Consider the following 20898-nt stretch of genomic DNA (forward strand, 5'->3'; position numbering starts at 1 on the left):
AGTAGCATGTAGAACATTTAGGTCAGGCGTGTCTCAGAGTCTATATTTTGTTTAGGGCTGTAGGTCTTTCTGGTTGGCATCTTGGAGGAAGCATTAGGTGACATCGGTTCAGCGTTCGGTGGAATACTGTGCTAAATATAATAAATATGTCAGGGGAAATTGAAAGTATGTGCACCGATTTTAGCGGAGTTCCAAGCTAATATGTAGGATAAAATTGATTTTTTTAAAAATAAACTGAGAACAGATCCATCTAGGATAGAGGAAAAGCAACACCCAATTGGACATATAATAAATATTCCAGTCTGTGGTGAGCAATGGTGGAGGCTATTGCAGTTGCCATTTAAGATTGAGGACCATTGTAGGTTGTAGGTGGTAACACAAAACTGAGGGGGGAAGATGCAGAAGTGCAGAAACTTGGACAATGGATCTAAGTAGAAAAATGGAAATGGCAGCTTCAGGCTAGAGAGCCAATCCTATATCTATCCCATTGTCTTTCTAAATCTTGGTGATGAGAAAAACAGTTGTAGATTCCCGAGATATTGCTGTAGAAATTCTTACTCACAGCAATAATCAGACAATTTTGGTGGCCAAGCATCTTGGATGTCTGTCCACAGTAGCTATTAACCTAGCACTAAAAATTCTAGTTCTGGACTTAATTCTCAATGGTTTTATCATAAATGGAATCATGCTCTGATATGTATTTTTTTTACCAGTCTGAATCTTGAGGTGATCCACTAAAACTATAAGGCACAAGCTGTGACCTTCTTGTTGGACCTAATGGCTTTGTGGTAACTTTTTCTACCATAATAATTTCAAGCACCATAGATGTTAGAATTATTGTCATTGATGTCAAAGCAATTGTTGGCAAGCATATTGTCAAGGGAGATTGTTAGATCTTGTCATTGATGTCAAAGAGAGCTTATCAATATATCAACAGAGAGTGGTGTTTTTACCAAGACAATTAATGATGCAACTTTCAGGAGATGAGCAAGCTACAGGCTCATATATCAGTGAAGCATGATATGTAATATCTGTGCGGTTTAATCCTGCATGATAAAAGATATTTTAGTAACCGCAGCATTATTTTTATAACCTTTGCATTAATACAGATGCAAAAGCATATGGGTTTCAAAGAATCGATGTTGTTCAATTAATCAAGGAGACAAAGCTCCTTTAAATAGAGTTACAAAGACGATGTTTCTAAAAGAAACAATCGTTAACTAGAGGTGAAATTAGAAACAACTTAAATGACCATTAATAACACAAAGAGAAAGATATTATTCTAATACCCTCCCTTAATGGTCATCGTTCTAATTACCAAGAGAAATAACAGAGAAGGTTGCCCCCTTCTTCTCAGAACATGCTGCAATAGAAGACAAGAGCCTGCCACTAACTCTGCCACTTGAGATGAGTCTGCCACCAACCCTCCCAGAAACTGTAGAACTTCTGGAGATACCCAAAACAACACCAACCATCCAACTTGATGTTGGAGAACCGTTCCTCCCTGTAACTAGAGACACACCAAGAACAGTTGTCACGATTTTGAGGAAAAAATCGACAAACCCTCCAAACTATTGCAGATGAGCAAGATGCCCAAAAAATAGATTGCAAACAAGGGACTAGTGCAGATGTTCGCACAACTACTCCAGGTGCGACTAAAAACAGACTGCAACAAAGTACAATTTTTGAGGAAAAAATCATAAACCCTCATGATTTTTTTTTTACAGGGACAAAATATTTAAAAACCCACAGATAATTTTTAGGACAAAATTATTAAAACCCACAGATCTTTTTAAGGGAAAAAATATTGAAACCCATTAGAATTTTTTTTTAGGTAAAAAAGTATTAAAAACTGAAACAAACATCGATGCCCATAAGCCATCTTCATGTTTTTCGAGGCACGAAAAACGAGGTACTGAGAAGATGCTAAGCGCACAAAACTTGACTGCCTTCCAACATCAAGTTGGTCAATGATGCCATCTTGCACGTTTCCCAATGCACGGAAAACAAAAAAATTGAGAAGAGGCGCTGCCACAGAATTAAAAAAATTCGAATCCCAATGCAGAAACAGAGGCAGATGCAGGTACAGACTTAAAAAAAATGAAGTACGACGGGCACGAATTTGAAGAAAAAAATTCCGGCTGACCTAGAAAAATCCAAAGACAACCCAGAAATCTTTGCGAAAAACCCAGAATGAATCTGCTGTCAGAATCTGGATCCGTTGGCACGAAAATCGAGGCACCCAGAAAATTCTGACGACAACCCAGTTGAGGTCTCGAAAAACCCACCACGAATTTGTACTCAGAATTTTTTTTTTCGACTGAATCTGGAGGGTCAAAACCCTAGCCGAAAATGCAGATTTCCGTCCAAAAAAGGCAGAAAAAAAAATCTACAGGGGGGAAAAAACTAGTCGCGTGGTTGCGCGAAATGCAGGAGAGACGGGTTGCGGGAGAGGGTAGAAAATAGCTAGAAAACCCTAGTAGTTGCAGCCAAAACAAACTGCCAAAGTAGCAATTTTGAATAAACAAATAAATTTTTCAAAAAAAACTGTTAAAAATTCATGACGAATTTTTAATTGAAAAATTATTTCGAAAATAACCAAGGCTCTGATACCATAATACAGATGCAAAAGCATATGGGTTTCAAAGAATCGATGTTGTTCAATTAATCAAGGAGACAAAGCTCCTTTAAATAGAGTTACAAAGACGATGTTTCTAAAAGAAACAATCGTTAACTAGAGGCGAAATTAGAAACAACTTAAATGACCATTAATAACACAAAGAGAAAGATATTATTCTAATATGCATGGCATCACCTTTGCACAAGATAATAATGCAAACAAGATAACCAAGAGAACCTGTGGACTTCACAGCAGCAAATGAAGATTGTAATTGTTATGCTTACGATATGAAGGATTGTAGGGAATGAACATTTTTAATGTTGAGATTGAAATATTAAAGATGGCTGACTCCTTCTAAGGCTGATTAAAAGAATATTAAACAATAAAAGAGAATTAAATGTTGAAGGCCGACTCCCTTTGTATACAAATTATATTAGCTTATTATTATTGTTAGCCATATTGGTAGTCGACCATACTTTGCCCAAGATAAGCAGCCGATTAATATAAAGCAGCAGATGAAAATTGTATAGCTGATCATCGCCCAAGTTAAGTGTTTCAAGGCAGCAATGAGTGAGTTTAAAAGAGCAGCGATTAAAGTCTTCGTAATGAGCAGCTAGTCATCATTAAGACAGAAGCAGAGACAGTCATGATTGTTTTGAAAGGACACCACTCTTCTAAAGAATGTCTCTTGTCGTAAGACAAAGTATAAATGGTGATTGTAAATTGTGAGAAGAAGTGTGGAGATTTGAAGATAAATTTTAAATACACCAAAAGAGATATATGCAGTTCTGAAAGAGGAATAAACAGATTTATGCATGAAGAAGATATCATTCAAGATGCAGATTTGAATGTTGTTTATAACTAGGAAAGAGGGTTCGGATTGCCTTAAGGCAACATCCGAACCCATATAGGACTGGGACCTATCCTAAAAGGGTAACGTGCCCCTAAAACAGGACCAGCCCCATATCTCCACGCCACACTAAATATCTACCATGCCACAATAAATCAAATTGGCGCCAAAATGCATTAAGGCCGACTTGGAGTTATATGGGTTAAAAACTCATATAAATAAAGTTCAAATGCAAACTCAAATCACTCATTCATTTTCTCATGCAATCAGCGAAATTGTTTTGCAACTAAAGGTGCGAAATATAGAAGAGGATTGGGTTAGAAACACTATTCAAGATGCTGAAGGATTTGCTGCTCCCAGAGGAACCTTTAGAGATAGCAAGAGACTCCAAAATCACGTCAACTACATTTCTGTAATTTTTAATATCATTGAGTCTGAACCTCACAATGTTGAAGAAGCTATGTCCCATCATGCTTGGAAATCAGCCATGAATGAAGAGTATGGGTCTATCATCAAGAATGATGTCTAGGACATTGTACCCAGACCCAAAGGTAAGTCTGTTGTTTCTTCTAAATGGTTGTTTAAAATTAAACATAATGCTGATGGTAGTATTGAAAAATATAAAGCTAGATTTGTAGCCCACGGTTTTTCTCAAAAGGAAGGAATAGATTATGAGGAAACTTTTGCTCCTATTGCTAGATATACTTCTATTAGATCTATAATAGCTATTGCTGCAGCCAAAGGTTGGGAGTTGCATCAAATGGACGTTAAGACAACCTTCCTCAATGGTGTCATTGAGGAAGAAGTCTATATTGAGCAACCAGAAGGTTATGTAATCTATAAAAGAGATTATCATGTTTGCAGGTTGAAGAAAGCCTTATATGGGCTCAAACAGGCCCCTCGTGCTTGGTATGAAAGAATTGATAAGTACTTACTAAGCTTAGGATTTCATAAGAATGATGCTGATGCTAACATTTACTTGAAGATATATGATGATGATATGTTCATTTTGGTTTTGTATGTGGATGATTTATTTCTCATTGGTGAAAACAAATTAATTATAAGATGTAAGAAAAAATTAGCCTCAGAATTTGAAATGAAGGATTTAGGTCTAATGCATTACTTCCTAGGGTTAGAAGTATGGCAAAAGCCAAATAAAATTTTTCTAAGTCAAGGAAAGTACACTATTGATATTCTGAAAAGATTTAGAATGATGGACTGCAAACCCATGTCTACTCCTATGGAATCTAACTTAAAGAAGTTAAGTGTTTCTGCAGCTAACTCTGATTTTGCAGATCCATCTGAGTACAGGCAGTTGATTGGATCCTTGATGTATCTAGTCAATACTAGACCAGATATCTGTTATGCTGTGAATGCCCTCAGTTAGTTCATGTGCTTGCCTAAACTTGTTCACCTGGTTGCTGCCAAACACATTCTAAGATACCTGCGTGGCACTATTGGTTATGGGCTAAAGTATTCACTTAATACCTCACTCTTCTTGGAAGGCTATTCAGATTCAGATTGGGCAGGAAGTGTCAAGGACCGGAAAAGTACTTCGGGTATCTGTTTCAATTTGGGCTCTGTAGTAATCTCTTGGGCATGTAGGAAGCAATCTTCGATAGCATTAAGCACTGCAGAAGCTGAGTACATTGCAGCATCTGTTGCATCTAGAGTGTTGAAATTAGCTTTTCAGATTAATATAAGAACCCAGAAATCAGAATTAGCTCCTAATTAGATTGTTGTAGATAAATAGAGATAAGCAAAATGAACACAAAGACACAATTACCCTGGGAAAACCTCCCTCTAGGAGGAAAAACCCAGCAACAACAGATCCTCAGATCTGATTAGGCAATAACCAATTGAATTTACAATGAGCTTCACACTTGAAGATAAACTAATCACAGTAATAATTCTAACCTAGGGCACATTGTAATAGAGAGCTTATCAATGAAGTTCGATGTCCCTTAAATGGAATTTGCAGACCTCCAAAGGTGATCGCTGTGCTCCTGAGCAAGTTCGCTATGCTACCACTGCAATACCAATAGGGTTTGCTGTGTATCGATGATGTTTGCTGCTTACTGGATGTGTTCGCTGCTTGCTGTCTTCTAGATGAAATTCGTTGATCATTGAAGGTAGTTCGTTGCTTGATAACAGAGATAATATTCGCTGAAATGTGTATCTTTCTTAAACCTTGCAAGTAGCTGAAATATATATGAGGTTCATCTTCTTACTTATCTCTAGGTCGGCCCATTTATCCTTGGGCGCTAAAATCATTTTGCATATAACAATAACTTAGTATATTTCAATATAGGGTCGGCCCTATAATGAAGCATGAGTTTCTTTTATGTTTGGCGTGGAGGATATAAGGGGGCCAGCCCTACTTTACACATAAATACAATAGATAGGGCCCTGCCCTATAAGGATTCGGATGATGCCTTAAGGCAATCCAAATCCTATTTATTTTCTAACCTAGTTACAAAACCAACACTCCCTCTTAACTAGGGAAGAAAATAAATACATAACCAAATTCACATGGACAAATCCATGGCATGAACATTACAAGTTTTAGGATTAGGGCCCAGCCCTAATAGTTCAATCAATATACAATTCGTGATTTGATCACGCAATTACATTACAATGAACCTTTACATGATCTTCTCTAGCAATGCTTGCAGAGGAGGAAGCCAACGCTTCATAACTTCACACTTTCTTGGAACCTGCATATAACACCATTATCTTTCATATAACACCATTATCTTTCATCATGCACATCCACAGAGGATGAAAGAGACCTTTCCATATGCACACCTGCAATAATCAATACTCAAAGATATACATAACCATATAACATAAATCATGCACAACCGCAAAGGATACATAAACTTCTCCTAGAGAAGTACAATTTGTCACCTTGCACACCGCAAAGGGTGAACTCACCTTGCACTCCGCAGAGGGTGGGAATAACTGCCACCTTGCACTCCGCAGAGGGTGGGAAATAACCGCCACCTTGCACTCTGCAGAGGGTGAGAGAGAACTGCCACCTTGCACTCCGCAAATGGTGGATGATACACCCAGTGTATCATGGTTAGTATCATCATAAAATAAACATTTTGCAATAATCAAGTAATTCATTTAGACATATCAATTTCATTATCTGAAACACAATGATTAGAACTCAGCAAAATCAAGAAAACATGAGGCTCCCTCCAAAAGCCTGTCCACAACAAATTTCAATCCTAAATCTAAATAGAGTTCATCAAATTTGTATCCTTAATAATGAGAAAGTTAGAGTAGACTTTCAAATCTAGATCCGAAGGCAATGGCTGAAGTGGGCCTTCATGGATCATGCTTGTAAACCAATAATTTTGAATAGATCAACTGTAAGGATTAGTTTCCTAATACATTATTACTGAAATAAAACAACAAGATCAGAATTTTAACTTACGGATAGATTAACGAACCAATAGATCAAAGGAGGAAATCTTCACGATTTGATACTTCATTTATGTTTGCATCTTCTTGCTCAATCTGAGTTTGACAGTCCCTTGCAAAGTGGCCAACCTTGTTGCATCGGAAGCATCAGATGTGAGATAAGTCTCTTGGTCTCTTCCTTGAATGAGGGGTAGCAGATCTGAAATCTCTATTTCTCTTGAGATCATTCTTCTTCCAATGGTTGCCTTCCTTCTTAGCCAAGAGGACATGTTGCTCATCGTAGGGGTTCTTAATCTTTCCTTTTGCAGCCAGCCGAGACTCTTCTTGAATGCAATCTCCCATTAATTGATCAAACTTAGGAAGCTCAACTCTGGCACCAATTCCTTGAACAAATGGTTCTCAAGAGGGAGGAAGACCATTTAGGGCAGTGTTGTGACCATTTCACACATCGCCCCATTTAAAATGGGGACCCCCTCTTTTTGCTCGTTTTTGCTCGCCTTTCGCTTTGCTTTTTAGGGTTTTGGTAGTTTGTCAGTTGTCTGGATTAGGGTCAAGCCTTAGGGTTTCCGTTTTGATCTTTTCAGGCCAGAGTCCAGTCAGTCTTGAGAGCTTTTTAAGCTTCCTTTTGTAGGATGCAATTTTGAATGGAGTGAATTCGCCAGAATGGTCTATTTTCAATTGGAATTTTGAGTGCAGAGTCTTAATTTGTCTAAGTGTTGATGATGAAAATGTGAATTTTATTCAATTGAGTAATTTTGACCTAAATTTTGAGTTTTTTGATATTTGATCCTGGGCATGGGGAATGATTTGTTTTTGCCTTGTGAAGTGATTAAACTTGTGAAATCATGATATTTTGGCCTGTAGGAGCAAAATCGCTCCTGTCCCTCAGTGAAGGACCGGAGCTCGTTTTCAAAAATCTTACTGTCCCTGCAGGGTCAAGATGAATTTCGAATTGGAAGTAATAAAGAAAGGCGTGATCTTTCCGTTGAATATAAATTGAAGAATTTCACGAACACGGAAATGCCTCAGGAAGCAAAATCGCTCCTGTCCCTCAGTGAAGGACCGAAGCTTAAAATCAGACATTGCTGTGTCCTTGCAGGATTTTAACAACTTGACGATTTGAAGAGATCAAAGGAGATGCATTTTATCAATTGAATATAATTTGAAGGCACAAACATGAAGAAAAGTGGACCAAATATGCAAAATCGCTCCTGTCCCTCAGTCAGGGACCAGGGCGAAATCCATTGTAGCTCCTGTCCCTCTCCCAGGGACCAAAGCGAAATTCTTCATAAGGCATGTTTTAAAACAAAGATCAAGCAAGTTTTAAGTTTGATGGCAAGAAAGGAGGTGAATTGAACCCGTTGAAGACAAATTGAAGATTACAAAACATCTACAAGGGACCCAAATGCCTAAGTTCGCTCCTGTCCCTCAGTCAGGGACCAGAGCGATTTTTACCTTAGACAAATTTCTTGCCAAGTAAGAGCAAACTCCAAGGCATGGATGAGTGAAACGGAGCACTACAAGACCATTGAAGATAATTTTTGAAGTTAGCAAAGTGAGATGAAGCCTACAAGAGCAAGATCGCTCCTGTCCCTCAGTCAGGGACCAGGGCGATATGATGGTTATATTGCCTTTCCTCCAAGTTCAAGACACTCCAAGACGAAGTACAAGGTGGTGAGGACGTTTTAAGGCATCTCAATGAAGAACGAAGTATCCAAAGTCGCCAATGTTGAAGGAATTACACCAAGACACCCAGTTCGCTCCTGTCCCTCAGGCAGGGACCAGAGCGAAATTTTCATAAAGGCCTAGATTTTGAAAGTTTAACAAGTATTAAGCGACCAAGAAGGATCAAAGGACTTCATTTTACACGATGAAAGTAATGGCAAGTTGTTAAAAGCAAGCATGAGCCCAGGACATTGAAGTTCGCTCCTGTCCCTCAGTCAGGGACCAGAGCGATATTTACCATATTGACCAAATCCTTCAAAAGATCACGTTAAGTCAAGGTTATGTGAGATGATAAAAGGTCTAAGGTGTCTTAAGAAGATGATATACAAAGGTTTCAAACGTCAAATGACTATCAATTGAGCCAAGGAAGCTATATCGCTCCTGTCCCTCAGTCAGGGACCAGGGCGATTTTCACAGGATCCTTCATTTTCCTTCAAAATCAAGACAAGGCAAGGATAGGCAAGATCAAGGACATCATTTAGGAAGCAATGAACGAAGAACAAAGGTTGAAAGATGGCGAGTTTTGACTAGAACATGGAGATCGCTCGTGTCCCTCATCAAGGGACCAGGGCGATAATCCTCCAAACATCTATATGCCTTGTGGAAGTCAAGTGAAACAAGCGTGGAATGGAGAAACTATGTCATTGCTTGCCATATAAAGAGGATTGGTGATTAAAGAAGCGAGATCAAGGAGAGAAACACCAGGATCGCTCCTGTCCCTCACCAAGGGACCAGGGCGATATTTGCTAAAATACTTGTTATCCTTTGAAGATCATGTCAAAGCAAAGTTACAAAGGGTTTAAAACGTCGTTTGGAAGGCAATGAACGAGGAGTTAAAATCAAGAACGAAGAATTTCAAGTAAGAACATAGGGATCGCTCCTGTCCCTCTCCAAGGGACCAGAGCGATATCACCTCAAGAGGCACTCATTTGCAAAGTCAAGTCACCCAAGTTCGAAATTCATAGCGAACTTTTTAAACGTAAGGATGGAGATTTTAAACGTCCAAAGCACGAGAACCAAGACCAAGTTGATATTTCGCTCCTGTCCCTCAGTCAGGGACCAGGGCGATGAGGTTTGTACTTTTCATCTTCGAATTTTGGCGCTAACAAACATTTTTTAATTTATTTTAAATGCTAAATTCGATAAATTAAAAAATTCAATTAAAATAGCATTTAAAATTTGCGCAAGATATTAATTAATTATTTTTGCCTTGTAAAAAATCGAATTTGTTAAATTAAAAAACAAAGGCATTTAATAATTAATTATTAATTAATTAAAAATCAAATGGAGCGCTTGGATTGAAAGGTCGGCCTTATTATTTATTTAAAAATCGTTTTAATTACCTTATTTTTACCAAGTCGGCCTCAAGGTAATTGTGGTGTGAGCGCTTATAAAGGGTGGTGAAGATTTTCATTTTCACATTATCATTTTATCATCCACATTCAAGTGCGATTTGGAGTATCCAAAGGTGGTGCGAAATTATCATTCAAGAGGAGGTGCGAGTGGTGTTCAAGGTGCGAATTTCATCAAAGGAAGGCGTAAACATCATCTAAGGAGTGCGAACGTGAAGTTTGAATTAAGGCGAAAGACATTGAAGAATACGTCAAAGACTCCAAGGGTGGCGAAGTTGATAAGAAGGACGTTTGTTTGAAGATCACGTTGAAGGCTTCTAACGTTAATTTTTCCTAGGCGAATTCCTCTATTTTGCATTCTAGAGTTAGCTCTCTAGTGAGGTATGGCGATATGGTTTTATTGTTTTAATTTTGAGCGTTAATCGTCATAGCCTAGATTTTGAATTTTGAATTTTTGAATTCCACTAGCTCAATCGTTTTTTTTAGGAAATGATAACTCAAAGACTTATCATGATGTTTCCTAAAATTTACTCTCTAATTTATGTTATGAATTGAAAGATCTAGTTTCTTATTATGAAATGTTGTGTAGGTATGGCAACCCCAAAGGCGGGAGCATCCACCAGTCGTCTAGCTCTCATGAAAGAAGATCAGAAGACCGAAGAAGTGGAGACGAAGATCGTGTCGAAGTGGAGCAACATTGGAGATACCAACTTGGGTAACTTCAGCACGAAGAAGTTTCGAGAGGTCCCTTACATTGGCAAGCCATCACCTGTCGCTCGGAGAATAATCGAGAGTGGCATCATTAAGGCGGCCGGCTTCCCTCCAGCTGTTCAGTGTCATGAGTTGATGATCGAATGTCCCCGTCATTATGATCCTCAGTCCAGAACGATCGTGTCCAATGAAGGAAACACTTTGGCCTATCTTTCAGAGGAAGCTATAAGTGAAGCTTTCCATCTTCCAGAGCACAGAGACATGATATACAAGAGCATAGAAGGAGCCAGGTCAATGTACGAAGATGATCCAGATGCCTGTCTAAGCATAATTAACAAGAGCTGGTTACTCAAGAGCCGTCCTTGCCTGAGCAAGATCCCGAACACACCGCACAGGATTGATTTCCAGGAGGAGTACTGAGATTTGATCACAATGCTCAACCGAGTTACAGGAGCCCCTCACGCCTTCTATTTTGAGAAGTGGATGTTCTACTTCATCCAGGTGATCGTTCAAGGGAAAGGAACAATTCATTGGGCTAGAATGATTAGCCATTGCTTGGACGTACAGTTGAGGAGACTCAAGGCTACCAAGTCCTTCCACATGAGTTCATACGTCATCTATGCCTTGATTAGGAGTTTTGAGTACGCAGGACTACCTCACAGAGGAGTGATTGGAAGAGGACCCGGCGAGGTCAGAGTTTGTGATTCCTATGTCCACTTGCATCATTTGCCAGGAAGCAACTACAAGCTAGTTAATGATACCTTCACGATGAACATCACAAAGACGTTGCAAGGTGGGATTCACAACAGATTATCTCAAGATGCACAGGAATTGATAAAGAGGTATGGTGCTTGGTTTATTCAGTTTCCGAAGTTCACTTATATCAGAGTTCATGGATGTCCTTTACCTCCATACATGTTGTCGAGATATCCGACAGACAGAATTGTGTTACTTGAAGTAACAAGACAGTTGGCAGCGTATGCGAAGGCATTCAGACACAGACATGGGAATGGAGTTCCAGTACCTATCATTTTGGGCAATTCAGTCGAGGTATGTCCTAATGCTTTAGCTATGGATGACGCAGAGAAGGAGTTAGCCTTGTATTCTTTTTCATCCTTTGCTTTGAGAGAAAGCTTTGATCCACATGGACATTTAGAGGAGACAGTCGGTAGGAAGTTTAAGCATGAGTACCAAATTGAAGATTTTATGATGAATCTCTTAGATGATCTTGAAGTGAAACGAAAAATGCATTCTAGATTGCCTTTGGATTTCATCAGGAAATGCAGGATTTACAGAGTGGCCGACCAAGCTCAGGACAGTGGCAGACATATCCAGTCATCCTATGATCGAGAGAGTAAATCAGTAAGGTTAGATTGGAATGAGCCCGAGGTTGTGGATTTAGATGCTTTGATGGCTCCAGTCTTGTCTTGTACTCGCAGATGGGTTGACGTACAGCATCAGAAGTTGAGAGAGCAAGGCATAGCTATGACTTTCACTTTGGAAGAGAAACCAGCCGAAGGTAGAGCTAGTGTGAGTGAAGGCAATCCTAATCCTAGAAATTCAGGTGAAGGTAACCTTCAAAGTACAAGTGAAGGCAATCTCCATCCAAGAGGTTCGAAGAGGAAAGAAAGACCAGAAAAGAGGGAATCTTCCAAGAAGAAGCAAGGGGCTAATCGAGATCGTTCATCCGGTACTTCTTCTAGACCAGAGAAGAGAACACTTCAAGTGGAAGAATCCATGGAGTCGATGGTACAGAACGATAGGCAGGAAGAAGGACAGGCACCGCAAGGGTCACCAGATGGATCTCTCCAAGATTATGAGTTAGATGAAGATAGAGAAGGCAACGAAATAACATCTCCTCCCAGAGAAGAAGAAGTAGTGCATAGGGAAATTCAGGTTCAAGAGACAAGATCGGCCATCCCAGATTGGTTGAAGGAAAGATTAACTAAGGTGATCGTAATAGAGGACGAGGATAATGTAATCGATTTAGAGAGCCTTGTTGGACGTTCACACGAAGTAACAGAGAAGAGGAAGGCTACCAAGATGTCCAAAATGATTAGAGATGAGACTGGATCCAGAAAACTGCAGATAGCTACACCGGCAGTAGACAAATATGAAGGTGAGATCCTAGCAGAGGATTATGATATATAGACTTTTGAGCTAGGACCATCCACAGCTGAGCAGACGCTAGATGATGCCACCGATTCATTTGAGGCATTGAAAGACAAGCTTAGAGAAGAAATGGAGAACAATAGAAAGCTTGAGAGAGAGGTCGGTGCATGGAGGACATATTTCAGTCATCTCAATGAACCTTTGGGACGTCAGGATCCAGCTAGATCACCAGTGCAGGCACTTCCCCTTCAATCAATTAATGAGGCAGAAAGATTCAGGAATATGGTTCAGCATACGAGTACTTGGATGGATAAATCTCATACAGTTGCCGTAGAATTTGTAACAAGGATGATGAAGACTATTCATCAAGCTATCCAGGTTCTTGAGATAATCCACAATTTGATGATAACAGTAGCCGCATTTGCTCATACCAAAGATGTTATCATTCCTGTCTTGAAAGTAATTAGACACACATCAAGGAAGGTCTTAGCGCAAGAAAAGATCATGGATGGAGGATCTCACAGTTTGCTTCAGTGGTCAACCTTACTCCATATGAAGAGTGTTTTCTTTGAGGACATCAGTACTAGATGTAGCCAAGTTGAAGAGGTGATCAATCCGATCCAGGACAGAGTATTTGAGGTACTTCGTACCATTCTTGGCAGAAGGATCGAGGTCGAGACAGATGTGGATATGCAGGAATTAGAGGATAGAATCAAGGTCATCTTTTGTAAGGACGCTAATGTCATAGACGAGCAATATGATCAGATGTTTGCTACCATGCTCCTGATTGAAAGAACAAAGGAACTTGAATCTTCATGGGACGCAGCTCTTCTAGATACATTCGATCAGGTCATCCACTTGGAAGAAAGTATGAAGAATCTTCCCGAGATTCCAATTGCAGAGATCGAAGGAATCGTATCAAGATTCATTGCATATGCTAAAAAAGAGAATTGGAAAGGGAATAAGATTCTAGATGAGAGGTTGTTATAGATGACATGGCACCTTAATTGTCATTGGTTTATGTCTCCTAGGTTTTTGTGCCAAATTTAATATTTGGCTATGCATTTAATATTGTTCAGTAAAAAGGAGGCCATTTGTAACAAACCCTAATTAGGGTTTAGGTGTCATGATCTTGACCGTTGATCTGCTTTCAATCTGGACCATTCATTGTAATTGAGGATGCTATTTATACCCTCATTTTCATTTCATTTGTAATAGAGATAATAGTTAAGAGATTAGAGAGAGAGTTTGATGTATTAGAGAAATTAGAGTTAGAAGCAATTTTATTTTTGTAGCAAGATTGAGTTTGAGGAAAGGAATTCAAGCAATTGTTGTACATGATGACTTTGAAATCAATGAAATATTGAAGTTATGGTGTTTTGTTGCAACTTTCTTGGTTATCTTCATGGTTGTTCAATTCATTTGAATCATGCTCAATCAAAGTAGTGTGTTAATTTGAAGGACATAGTGTGAGACTTGATCTTTGGTAGGATTCGTAATCCAAACCACTAGCTTCTTGCTGATTGTAGGAACGCCTTGCGTGGTCGACTGGAGATATTTGAATCACTTAACCTTCAATCATTATTGTATCTTGGATATGTACCTTCGTGGTAGTGTCTTTGATCTTTGATGCGTTGAAAATCATTTGTTACCTTAGAAGATCGCATCAATTTCAATTGAGTTGTTATTTTATGGCGAAATTGAAGTTGGTAGAATCTTGCCAAGTCTTGTCCACATGAAGTCATTCTTAGGGTTAGATTAGATTAGACCTCTTGCAAACCCTATCCTTTTGTTATTTTTTGAAAAGCTTCTTTAGTTTAGTAAGACTTTCGGAGTGTAAGGCCCCTTGAGGACACAACAAATCACATCATACCGCTGGAGCTTATCCACACATAGAGACCCTACTAACCAGAACATTGGAGTCATCCTAACTGATCCTTCATGCGAATCTTCAGCAGTTAGAGACTTTATTCAAGAGAGGATAAGATGCCTTTAGGTATTTTATTCTGTGTATGATGGTGTACAAAATACACGTCAACAGGCAGTCATAGATAAGTCAGTGTCTTCAATGCTCTTCCCAACTGAAGCAAGCTGATCTCTTAGCTCAGAGATTCTCATGAAGTAAGCAGCAACAGGTTCTTCTTTCTCTAATTTGATGTAAGAGAGCTGATTCCTTAAAGCAAGTATGTAGCTAGTATTGTTGACTTCGTACATCTTTTCCAATGTGGTGAACATCTCCTTAGCGGTCTTCTTCAAGGAGATGGATGGCACCAAGTGATTTTTGATGGAGTCTATTATTATCCTTTGAGCTTGGAAGTCCTTCTTCTTCCAAGCTTCTTTCTCACTTTCATTCTCAGGGTCCTTAGCATTCTTGCTAACATGTTCAGCAAGATCATTCAATGCCATCATTATCCTGACCTTCCAAGAAGAGTAGTTTGTGTGACCTTCCAACCTATCTTCAGCCCTAATATAAGAAGCCAGGAGGACTAAACTTTTTGAACAGCAGGTTAGATAGGAGCACAAATCTGATCACAACCTCTATACGAACCTAGAGCTCTGATACCATGTTGAAATCAGCTTTTTAGATTAATATAAGAACCCAGAAATCAGAATTAGCTCCTAATTAGATTGTTGCAGATAAATAGAGATAAGCAAAATGAACACAAAGACACAAGTACCCTGGGAAAACCTCCCTCTAGGAGGAAAAACCCAGCAACAACAGATCCTCAGATCTGATTAGGCAATAACCAATTGAGTTTACAATGAGCTTCACACTTGAAGCTAAACTAATCACAGTAATAATTCTAACCTAGGGCACACTGTAATAGAGAGCTTATCTGCCGATGTTACAGTCACAAGAATGAAGTTCAATGTCCCTTAAATGGAATTTGCAGACCTCCAAAGGTGATCGCTGTGCTCCTGAGCAAGTTCGCTATGCTACCATTGCAATACCAATAGGGTTTGCTGTGTATCAATGATGTTCGCTGCTTACTGGATGTGTTCGCTGCTTGCTGTCTTCTAGATGAAATTCGCTGATCATTGAAGGTAGTTCGCTGCTTGATAACAGAGATAATATTCGCTGAAATGTGTATCTTTCTTAAACCTTGCAAGTAGCTGAAATATATATGAGGTTCATCTTCTTACTTATCTCTAGGTCGGCCCATTTATCCTTGGGTGCTAAAATCATTTTGCATATAACAATAACTTAGTATATTTCAATAAAGGGTCAGCCCTATAATGAAGCATGAGTTTCTTTTATGTTTGGCGTGGAGGATATAAGGGGGCCAGCCCTATTTTACACATAAATACAATAGATAGGGCCCTGCCCTATAAGGATTCGGATGATGCCTTAAGGCAATCTGAATCCTATTTATTTTCTAACCTAGTTACAAAACCAACATAGAGAAGCAGTGTGGCTTCACAAACTTTTGGTTGGATTATTTGGTCAATCTAGTGGTCCTACCACCATTCATTGTGATAATCAAAGCTGTATAAAGATGTCAGTAAATCCTGTGTTCCATGACCGGTCCAAACATGTGGAAATGCACTATCACTTCATTCGGGATATGGTGCAAAGAGGCACCATTCAGCTAAAGTATATTAGCACAGATGAACATGTTGCAGATATTCTTACCAAACCCTTATCCAGAGTGAAGTTCAAATACTTCAGAGACAGACTTGGTATTGTGGAAAATGAAACCCTGGTTGAGAGGGAGTTTCAATCTCAGTGACTCTATCTGCAGCGTTTTGATCATTCTTTGCTTGTGTGCAAGAATGAAAAGTATCCAATCTATGCTTGTGTGCTAGATAGAAAATTGTAATTATGTAAAGACCCACTTGTGTATTACACTTTCTATGCTTGTGTGCTAGAACCATCCTATGCTCGTGTGCTAGGTGGAAGATGTGTACTAGATCCATTCTATGCTTGTGTGCTAGATGGAACTCTAAAGGTTCAGATTATGTATTCTCTTCTTCCCTAGTTAAGAGGGAGTGTTGTTTATAGCTAGGAAAGAGGGTTCGGATTGCCTTAAGGTAACATCCGAACCCATATAAGATTGGGACCTATCCTAAAAGGGGAACGTGCCCCTAAAATAGGACCAGCCCCATATCTCCACGCCACACTAAATATCTACCATGCCACAATAAATCAAATTGGCGCCAAAATGCATTAAGGCCGACTTGGAGTTATATGGTTCAAAAGCTCATATAAATAAAGTTCAAATGCAAACTCAAATCACTCATTCATTTTCTCATGCAATTAGCGAAATTGCTCTGCAACTAAAGGTGCGAAATATAGAAGAGGATTGGGCGAATTTGTTCAAGAAGATAGAAGGCATTTGGTATTCCTTGATGTAGACTTGATGTAATTAGAAGGGCAGATCTGATATGTTAAAAGGGAGCAGATCTGAAAAGTCAAGCTAAGTATTGTATTGATGCAATTAAGATTGAATACATAATCTGACCTGTGGGTCTTTAGTGCTGGGTTTTTCCTCCTTGGAGGTTTTCCCAGGGTATTTGTGTTGGTCTCTTGCTCTCTTGTTTTCATTCTTGCATTTACTTGATTATGGTTTACTTAATGTTAGCAAATAATTAAATGTTACAAATCTGATTACTGAACTAGGTCACTAAATTAACATTGAAAGATAAGAATATGCATCATTTGAATGGAACAATGAAGTGAATAGAACATATATAGAGAGCACTCAAAGAAATGAAGAATACATAAAGAGATCGTATAAGGAAGATGTGTGGAAGAATGGGTATGAGATTTATGTGAGTAGAATTATAAAGCGTATATAAGCAGATTTGTAAGGCACATGCAAATAGATTTATAAAGCATATATAAGCAGAATTATAAAGCATATGTAAGCAGATTTACAAGGAAATGTGAATAGATTTATAAAGCATATATAAGCAGATTTATAAAGTATATGTGAGCAGATTGGGAAGGAGGACATATGGAGATTATTCTTTGAAGGAGCAATTTCAAGAAGGAAAATTATTTTGGAGGTTGGTGCCTAATATTGAAAAGATTGGCGTCTCTTATTGAGCCGGTGCTCAAGTTGTGGGGATTGGTGTCTCTAATATGTTGGTGCCTACAAATTGCAGAGATTGGTGTCTCTTGCTAGGTTGTTGCTTAGCAATTAGGGTTGGTGCCTACGAAGTTTGTAAAAGAGTTTAATTATTATATAAGCAATATTTTGCCATGGTTTTCTCTTGTAAGGGTTTTCATGTAATCACGTGTTCCACTTGTGTTGTATAATTCTTAGATCTTATGTGAATGATATTGTGCAATTGATGTTATCGCGATTGTTTTTTTTTAAATAAGGGGTAAACGCTTTATAATCCAGAGCTATGAACCAGTGGGACTTGAACCTTGATGGCAAGAACAACAACACAACAACTTAACCATCACAACATGCCACTATTGGCGTTATCGCGATTGTTAAGTTGAAAAAGTAAAATATCATATTATAGTAATCACCCTCCCCCCTCTTAGTATAATTGTGTGCATTATCAATATGGACAATGCATTTTTGAAAATGGTCAATAGTTCTTTAACATTGCTTGCTGCTCTTTATATGCGCTATTGGAGATTGGGCCTTAGCTTGTCCTATTGCTCATTTGAACTTTGATATAAATTTATCCCCTACTTTGGAATTTTATAGCAAGGACGCTTTCATTTTAGTTGAAGATTGTCTTGATGAAAATGTGGCATCCTTACAAGTTAGAACCTAGGTTATTGGTTTGGGTTTGCCAGTGCAACAATTTTTTCTTGAGAGTTGGGTTCATATTTGGTTCATCTATACAAAAAAATTACAAAAGTCATAAATATATACATATTTTTAGCCTAAAATAGGAATTTGTTTAGAATATTGCATGGTATGCATATTATAAACAAAGTCACCATAAAAGTTATAATACTACTTAAATGACAATTTGTCAAATTCAAATATCATGATAGATATTCATTACTTAATATGAAAATAATAAAATCAATAATCAACATTATATAGATCTTGTAAAGATTATCATCAACATTAGATGATGTAGGTAGATTAAAAGAACCGCAAGTAGTGCCATTGGCACTTGCCCTAAAAGTATGCACTTGGCTATCTAACTTCTCCAAAAATAAAGATTGTTGATAAGTAGAAGCATCCAATTTAGTATGCTTCAGCTCTACATTCCTTAGCTTCATTGCCCCTTCCTAGTAGTCATTTCGTTTGTGTGAAAGAAGGTGCGAATCACTATCAATCACAATTTCCCCTCTTAAAATTTACTGTTTTTTCTTGAAATTGTGATCAATGATTTTGACCATTTAATGATTGAGAAAAATTGTATGATTTCACCTAGCCACATTTTTTCTTGTTAGGGTTTTTTAGGTGACTTAAATTTGTTTTAAGGAAATTTCATATGTTTTAAAAGCATTTGGAAGGCACATTTTGACAATGTGGATAGGGTTGTTGTCACTCGAGTCTTGAGTATGCATATAAGGAATATGATGATAATAAGTTGAATCTTGATCTAGAAGTTTTTGCGACTAAATAGAAATTTGACCATCATAATTTTTTGGTATAAATCTTGTTTGGTATTTCTTCCTCACCTTTTATTTGCTTAAAGTCGCGAGTCTTTTGTTGGGTCAAATTGATTGGATAAATACAAATATACCTATGAGACATGTACTAAATATTAGTCATGCAATATAATTGTATAAATTTTTTAATTTATTTTAATCTATTTTTGAATGTTTTAATTTATATTTTGAATATTGTGAAGATATTTCAATTTAAACTCAACAATTTGATGGGTTTCCTATTTAAAAATATTTGTGTTCAATTTAATATATAAAGTAATTGTGTTCAATTCAATATATAAAATAATTGTGCTAAATTTAATTGTAAAAAAAATCTGATTTAATATCAACAAAGACTTGTATAATTTTTCCAATTAAATATTAAATTGTTTATTCAATATTAAAAAATAACTGTATTAGATTTGATCCTTAGTCATGCGTAGTAGATTTAAAACCATGCTTTTTTTGTTTGAGGGTTTTATATCAAGCCCAATAAGTCATTTGGCTACTCAATATAGCAGTATGAGGCTTAGGTTGAAACTTGTTTGACTGAGAACCAAGGACTAAGGGTTATCCATTCTACCAAAATTACCCAAGGCATGATCCCAATATCATCTCTTATGATCTAAGTTGCCGGTCCCGGTTCAAATTTGGATTCTGGTTCGCAAATTGGTTCAAATTTTTTTTGGGGTGGGTTCAGGTTCGCTATGGGTTCGTTCATACAAATACATATAAAAATAAAAAATAAAAAATATATACATATATGCGGCAGCAAATAAGTTCATAATACACCTCCATATATATTAATGTTTTAGTCCAAATAAAATAGAAAAATGCCAAAATACACCACCATATCAATGTTTTAGTTCAAAAATAATAATGTCAACATTAACAATCAGCCATCATTGATCAAATATCATCAAAAGTCATCAAACATATCATCATCCTCTTGTGGCAAATTAGAAGCACAAACAATGCCACTGGCAATGGTGCTAGCAATCTCAGCCTCAGTGTCGGCCTCATGATCACTAGGTAGCTCATGATCATCATCATCAACTCCAAGTGCATCAAGGCGGGCAATTGAATCATCCAACTCTGCACGCTCTGGTTCAACATCCCAATGCTTTGTCTCCCCTTGTTTGTAGGTATTGTCTTTGTGTGTTAGGAGCCTCAAGTTTGAATGCACGTAGACCAAGTCTTCCGCCTTCTTGGAATGTAGTCTATTGCGTTTTATTGAGTAGATGAAGGAGTATGTGCTAATTCCTCTCAGATGATGATGAACTAGCAACGTATCAAGATTTTCAATTATGAAATTAGAGAGTTAAAGAGCTATGAATACAAATTTTAAATATAAATTCAATATTCATCAACTAGAATGAAGAATTTAGAAATTAGAATCTTAAGAGTTAAGAACTTGTGACAAAACTTTGATGGCAAGGGGTTGTAGGTGCTGCTATATTTCTCCATGGAAGTACCACAATTTATGAGCATCAGCACTTTCCTTGTCTTCAAGAGCCTCAAT

General features: G+C 37.9%; 1 protein-coding gene across 1 annotated transcript in view; it reads left to right on the top strand.

Moving 5' to 3' along the window:
* The window catches only part of LOC131035065 (uncharacterized), a 41201-nt gene that overhangs the window by 558 nt on the left and 19745 nt on the right, over positions 1-20898 (top strand). The window lies entirely within an intron of this gene.

Source organism: Cryptomeria japonica, chromosome 3 (assembly GCF_030272615.1).
Source record: "Cryptomeria japonica chromosome 3, Sugi_1.0, whole genome shotgun sequence".
NCBI classification, from domain to species: domain Eukaryota; kingdom Viridiplantae; phylum Streptophyta; class Pinopsida; order Cupressales; family Cupressaceae; genus Cryptomeria; species Cryptomeria japonica.